Source organism: Silurus aristotelis, assembly GCF_946808225.1.
Source record: "Silurus aristotelis genome assembly, chromosome: 14".
NCBI classification, from domain to species: Eukaryota; Metazoa; Chordata; class Actinopteri; order Siluriformes; family Siluridae; genus Silurus; species Silurus aristotelis.
In genome coordinates, this window is record NC_139587.1 from 17,678,389 (window position 1) to 17,686,524 (window position 8,136).

Genomic DNA, 8,136 nt, shown 5'->3' on the forward strand with positions numbered 1-8,136 from the left:
ACATCTGTCCAAATAGTGTAAATAATGTGAATGTATAACAATTAAAAAGGAGTTTTAGTTGTTAACAAAATTAGCCCAAATTACTATTGTATTCAGTGTTATTGAATTATTAGCTGATGCTTAGTAGCAACACAGCCATTAAGGTTCTAACCTATCTGTGATAGCCATCTTCTAAATTATGTTAGTCTGAGTGGAATTGGATTATGATATGCAACCCAGGGCACTGAATGCACTTTGTAGCACAGCACCAGTCAGGATAGACTTCACAGATCTTCAGATAGAGCGCTAAAGCAGAAGTTTGCATTGACATTATAACCAGATGAGGTTCTAAACTGAATTATTGGATTACAGGTGATATCATGGCAGCCATTTTATTACATTCTATTTTCTATTTGTATGTTCACAAAGGTTTTGTTGCATCAGACCAGGCCTACACAGGAAAGTCTCTCAGACTCCATGCAGGGGGCATTAGCTCTCTGTTTATTCTATGGGTTGGGACTTAAATAACACCTTCCCACCACTAAAGGGCCCATAATACCCATAAAGGACTGAGGCTGATGTTGGGCAATTTACAGCCAAAACATTGTTTACTGGGCAGTGACAACATTTAATGAGTAGGTCCTGTATAAGTGCCATGGGAATACAAACTCCATTTGTACTGTCATTTCCCAATTTCCTAACATTGCTAAAAAAAAAAAAAAACACTGCAACAAGGTTTGCCACTCTGGTATTTGTTGCCAAATTGGGAAGGTGAACCTCAAAAAAGGTTTTCCACTCAACTTTCTAATTTAGATGCATAGTAGTTTCTGTCCATTTCTAGATTTGATAGAATTACTGATTTGCTTTATAAAAGCCTTTTCTTTACATATGCTGAGGTTGTGTGATGTAATTGATTCTATTAAGCATATGGGAAGGGACACTGTGGTATGAAATAATCCTTTTGAGGTCAGGGGTGTGAGATCATTAAATCAAGCAACTAGAATTAAGAGACGTAAATCAGGTCCTAAAATATTGTCATACTGTTTTTAAAATATTGGTACATTCAAAACTGCTCAAACAACAATGTGATACATTAATGATTAAAGTAAAAACCAGATCAGACAGCACTCTTCATGTTCTTTGGTTGGGTGAGCTTCAAGGATGAGCAACTTGCCTACCGGAGTGGAACTGGTTTCATGAAGGGAAAGTGTATATTAAGGTAGGTGTCCTCTGCACACAAGCAGTGTTCAAAATCTGACAAATGTTTAGCAAGCTGTAGGTTGACCGTTTACTTATAGCAAGGCAACTTATTGCTGACTGTGTCTCTCTCTAGCAGAACTAAACAGCCCACCTGGACAACATGCACTGGCACAGGATTGCACAGAATTTTTTCACTAGAAGAACGCTATTTGTCTAGAGGTCAGTAGCAGATGTTTAAGCCATCAGTGGACAGTATGTAAAGCAGCTATTGAACTGTGTCAACACACTGTTTATGTGATCTCTCACAAACGTATTATTTTCAAATAGACTAAATCTTCACCCACAACATATATCCAAAAAGCACATCATGGGATATTAGCTATGTATGTTTCTGATGGTTTGGACATGTGCAGAGGAGTGACATGGAGTATAAAGGTAGAGGAATGCTGAAGATGAAGCCGCCAAGCAGGAGGAAAAAAGGAAGGCCAAGAAGGAGGTTTATGGATATGGTGACCGAAGACGTTCAAGTAGTTGGTTTCAAAAAGGCAGATGTCGAGGAAAGGGTGGTGTGGAGACAGATGATCCGCAGTGGTGACCCCTAATAGGGGGCATCTGAAAGAAGAAAAAGAAAATAACACCAATGTTGCTTGTCATTTGGAACCAGGTCTGACCTGCTGAGAACTTGTCAAGTACACCCAGGAAAAGATGGCACTGTGACATTCTTATGTCAATTGCAGCTTGGTGTCAGAGCAGGTCATTCCACATCTCCAGGGTCCCCGGTTTAATACTAAACTCATTTTACTGCATGGAGTTTTTTTATGTTCCCCCCATAAATCTGTGGGGGCTTTCCTCTGGGTTCTCTGTAGTTTCTTAAATTGGATACACTACATTTCCCCAAGGTGTGAATCGGTGTGTAAATGTGCCCTGCAGCATTATGGCATCCCTAAACAGAGTGTGTCTCCATTGTTTCCGTGATTGGCGCTACATCCACAATAGTTCTGATAATCTATAGCACTACTCAGGATTAATAAGTGAATCCTGAATAAAAGTCATATGTATGTGCACACAGAAAAATGTTTCCCGATGATCCTATTGCCCTAGGTGTTTTCCAGCCAAGGTTATATTGGCAACAAGCATTTAGTGCTGTTATCTGCTGAGATCAAACCTCAAGACATTGAAGTGTGTACTTGATCGGATGTACCTATCGAAATTTGTACATATGGTGATTTTTTTTTTTTACTTGTTTCATCTATTTACTATTTACATGGTATTTTTCAATGCAAAAAAATATTTGGTCTAGTGGTTAGGACACGATGCTCTCACCGCTGCGGCCCTGGTTCGATTCCCGGTCAGGGAACCAACCCCAGCTATTAGGTTTGCACAAGCCAGTGCACTTTTAGTGCCGGTCCCAAGCCCAGATAAATGGGGAGGGTTGTTAGGAAGGGCATCCAGTGTAAAAACATGTGCCTAATCGAACATGCGGATGATCCGTTGTGGCGACCCCTAATGGGAGAAGCCGAAAGAAAGTTTATTGTTTTGTGATATATATACATTTGATTAAACTTGAGTGTAATATGTATAGTCTTACATTTTTATTACTATAATAACTTGAAAGACAATTGCACTTTTTTTTTTGGTCTGTACAATATTACTCAATAAAACCATGTTCTTCAGCTGTACACATTAGAAGCTGTTATGTGCCAGGGCCCACGCAAATTTTCAGAGTGATGAAACCACTTGCATTCAGCCCCATGTTCTCGTTAATTTCCCAGAGAGATCAGAAAGCCTTATGAAGGCACATTTGCAGCGACGCATTACAGAGTAGAATGCATTCACCAGGCTTCCACTGACAGCTCTCATTCAATACTCAAATTATTCACCACTAGCTAAAGGCTTAAATGTTATTAGAATTGGATAATTTAAATAAAATAAAATTTTGAAGAATAGAAGCTGGATTGGACAAAAAATCTGGAGTAATCCATAGTCTTTAGATGGGTGCTTCAGAACAATACTCAAGTTCACAATAAACATGACTTGGTAGCAGCTGGCAGATATAGAAGTACAGTAAGCCATAAACTTATCTCCCAGTGTGAAAAGCTCTTTGTGGCGCTTTAGTTGCCAGTGATGGAAAAGGGATGATTCATGCCAAGCACATCAGCAAAGATGATTGGAGCTTACGGAATGAATTTGGAGTGGTGTAATAATCAGTGTGCCATTCAAGGCTTCATGTGGTGAAGCAGAAAATCCATCCATTGAGATGTTTGCCTATTTGTGAAGTCAGAATAGGGAACATTTTCCCCCCACTGCTGCTATTTTACAAGGTTCATTTGTGCTAAAGTCACTGTGCTGCACAGTACATTGAAGACATTTTTTTGTTGCCATCTGGAGTAGCAATTGCTAGCAAGCACCTGCTGTAAAACATGTCCAGTTAGATAGGAACCCTACTGTAAAAGAATCTTAAAAAGGCTATCTTGAAACAAAAGGCTTCTTCTATTTGTTTTTAAGTGTTGGATGTTTCTGGTGAAATACACACTATTTGACCCACTTGCCTGAAATCAATTTACTGAAATTTGGTTGTCAGATTGCTCCAATTGCTCTTTTACCTTTGTCAGGATGAAAAGTGAAATCTTAACTTTAGATAATAAGTGTTAAAAAATCTAAGGTACTATCAGATTGCTGGTCTCTCTAGTGAACCTAGAGAATGAGTGAAAACCTTGTGTGGGTGGAAAGAAAGTGCTGGAAGTGCAGAGCCAAGAAAGAGATTTTTGAGAGTTTTATACGAAACCCAAAGGGCATTCTGAGTAATGTACCACACTGTAATTCCTGTGGAGGTTATTTATTGATATGACTGCAAAATGTAGGTTTCTTTAGTGCCACTACCAACTAAAATATGCATAAATATTGCCTAGTTAAACATGAGCTAAGCTACCCTTAGAGATATTTCTAAATTGAACAAGCTGTCTTTTTAGTCATCTGCTATGACCTGGTATTTTAAAAGACAGTATAATAAATAATTAATAACAAACAGTAATGGTTTACAGGCAAGGCTCAGCTTCTTAGATTGGCAAGTGTATTTTTTTCTAAACTTTACAAACAGTTCTTTAGCATACTGTGTTTTGTAATTAGCAAAGGGCATTCTCATTCCCCAAAACTGCTACATTTACACTTCTCAATTTATACAATCAGATTTTGAGAAACATTTCAGCCACTTGTCTGTAACGCATTTAATTCTTTTAGTAACTACTGATTGCTTTTAAACTTATAGTGAAACACAATGTAGTTTCATAGTAAAAGTAAGGAATGTCAGTTAACCAGCCTTTTTCTAACAACACAATATTCATTTTATCCATAGATAATAGGACTGTAAATAGCGCTGAATTGGGAAATGGAGCATGTCCAACAATTCATGTATCTCTAGATAAATAAACACACACACACACACACACACACACACACACACACACACACACACACACACACACACACACACACACACACACACACACACACACACACACACACACACACTAAACTGCATGCTTATGTACAAGTATTGCTTTCTCTCTCTTTCTAAGTGAAGTGCCAGTGGAGTTCCATTACAATACAATCAAATCTACTACCAAATGTTGCCAATGTTCTCTGATTACTGCTGAGCCTGTTCCATTCTCTCATTGATTACCATCCTGGCATCCATATTCAAGCCTAGACAGTCTACAAAGTTTAAGTTTTTTTTTTATATCATTCTGATCGTCTGACAATACACAGGCACATCTCAATAAAGTAAAATATCATTAAAAAGTATTTCAATACAAAAAGTGAAACTTGTTTATTATATAGATTAATCACACACAGACTGATATTTTTCTTTAAATATCTGTGTTTATTTCTTTAAATTGCGATGATTTTGGCCTTCTGGAAAGTATGTTTATATAAATTCACTGTATATGTACTCAATACTTGGTAGGGGCTCCTTTTCCTTTAATTACTGTCTCAATTTGGCGTGGCATGGAGGTGATCAGTTTGTGGCACTGCTGAGGTGGTATGGAAGGCCAGGTTTCCTTGACAGTGGCCTTCAGCTCATTTGTATTTTGGTCTCTTGTTTCTCATTTTCCTCTTGACAATAACCCATACATTCTCTGTAGGGTTTCAGGTCGGGTGGGTTTGCTGGCCAGTCAAGCACACCAACACCATGGTCATTTATGCTTTTGGCAGTGTGGGCAGGTGCCAAATCCTGCTGGAAAATGAAATCAGCATCTCCATAAAGCTGGTCAGCAGAGGGAAGCATGAAGTGCTCTAAAACTTCCTGGTAGACGGCTAACCACCACTGACTGTGCAAACTTCACACAGGACCTCAAGCAACTTGGATTATGTGCCTCTCCTCTCTTCTTCCAGACTCTGGAACCTTGATTTCCAAATGAAATTTTTTTTTCCTTTCCTCTAAAAAAAAGACGACTTTGGCCCACTGAGCAACAGTCCAGTCCTTTTTGTCCTTTGTCTGGGTAAGACACCTCTGATGTTGTCTCTGGTTCAGAAGTGGCTTGACACAAGGAATTGGTCAGTTGTAGCCCATGGGTACGTCTGTGCATGGTGGCTCTTAAAACATCTTTCTCCTGGTGGCTCCATCCTTAGCATTCTCCTACCGATATACGCCATGTCCCTCCTCTGTACATGTCCAAACGATCTCAATCGAGCCTTCCTCATATTGTCTCCAAAATGTCCTACATGTGCTTTCCCTCTAATAAACTCGTTTCTAATCCTGTCTATCCTCGTCACTCCCAACGAAAACCTTAACACCTCCTGTCTTTTACTCAATGCCACTGTCACTGTCTAAACCATACAACATAGCAGGCCTCACCACAGTCTTATAAACTTTCCCTTTCACTCTTGCAGATACTCTTCTATCACAAATCACTCCTGCCACTCTTCTCCACCCACCCCACCCTGCCTGCACTCTTTTCTACACTTCTCTAACACACTCTCTATTACTTTGCACTGTTGACCCCAGGTACCTGAACTACTCCCACTTCTCCACCTCTTTTCCCTGCAACCGCAGCACTCCACTGCCCTTCCTCTCATTTATACACATGTACTCTGTCTTACTCCTACTAACTTTCATTCACACTTCATTCCTCACATCCACCTCTCCAGTCTCTTCTTAAACCTGCTCCCTACTCGCACCACAAATAACAATATCATCCGCAAACATCATAGTCCACGGAGACTCCTGTCTGACCTCGTCTGTCAACCTGTCCATCACCACTGCAAACAGGAAAGGGCTCAGAGCCGATCCTTGATGCAATCCAACCTCCACCTTGAACCAGTCTGTCGTTCCTACTGCACACTTCACTGCTGTCATTCTGTCCTCATACATGTCCTACAACACCCTCACATACTTCTTTGACACACATGACTTCCTCTCTTTACCTTCACTAAACTCTTACTGTACTCTTCCTTCAGAATCACCCCTACACCATTTCTCTTTCCATCCACACCATGGTAGAATAGTTTAAACCCCTCTTCAATGTTTCTGGCCTTAGTCCCTTTCCATTTGGTCTTCTGAACACACAACATATCTACCTATCTCCTCTCCATCATATCAGCTTCCTCTCTCTCTTTACCAGTCATAGTACCAACATTTAAACTGCCCACTCTAACCTCCACTCTCCTACACTTCTATTTTTTCTGCTGTCTCTGTAGATGTCTTCCTCCTCTCCATCTCCTCCTTTGGCCAGCAGTAGCCTAATTTCCACCGGTACCCTGTTGGCTAACAATACCTGTGGCCGTCGTTGGTTACCCGGGCCTCGACTGATCCTTTATGAAATTCTGATTCCTGATCCGCATATTTGATTTGGCACATGTTTTATGCTAGATTCCCTTCCTAACGCAACCCTCCCCATTTATCCAGGCTCGGGACCGGCACTAAGAGTGCACTGGCTTGTGCAACTCTAATGGGTTATGTATAAAAAAGTATTAATGCCTTTATTTCTGGGAGTGTGCAAAATATCACACCTTTTACACCACAACAAGTGGTATATCAACAAAATCCTACACACTGGGGAATTCACAACCATAACTAAGTAAATAAATTGTGCACTGGAAGCATGCTGTAGGCTAACCCAGGACATTGTGGTATTGTTCTGTCTGTTCGGGATGTCAAGAGGACATACCTCATGGTCATTAGTGACAGGCTCGAGCCTGAAAGGCTACAGGAAGCTTAAATGTCCCTCTGCCATTCTGTTTTGGCTCCTGTAAGAGAAACTCACTGGCTCTATTTGAGTTCAGGCCATGAACTAATCTAACCAATTTCAGACACCACTGACAGGTGAGGTAAGGCCAATACCAATCTTCTGCTCTAGTTAATAGACTCTGTGTGTGTGTGTGTGTGTGTGTGTGTGTGTGTGTGTGTGTGTGTGTGTGTGTGTGTGTGTGTGTGTGTGTGTGAGTGAGTATGTGTGTGCGAGTGTTTGGTGCTGTGATTTGTACATTGTATTTTGCTGAGGGACACTTGCTGAGGGAGTTGCTCCACACATTAATTCCACATCCCTCTCCATCTGACAGGAAAGCAATAACTTTAAGGGTATTCTTGATGTCCATGTGTAAAATTTGCATTGTAATTGAATTCTTATTAGCTCTAAACAAACCTAGTTTGGGGAACCCCAGAAACTGTATTCATTTTCTATACCTGTGCGCAAATTGCTGCACTTGTGTGTGCATGTGCATCACTTGTTTTTCCCTTTTGGATTGTTGCTCAAGGGAATCCTTCTGCCACAATCACTGTGCATGGCTGACAGCTCAAAAGCGAGAGAGACAGGACTCCCTCAACCATGCCACAACCAGCTGCTCTCCGCTGCTCTGCAGGTTTAGCTCAAAGCTGTTCAGCTTGCTGGTCTGGCTTGCGCATTTCTCACAGTTCACCTGTCACACTCAGACAAGTGAGAGACCCGGGGACAACTTTTA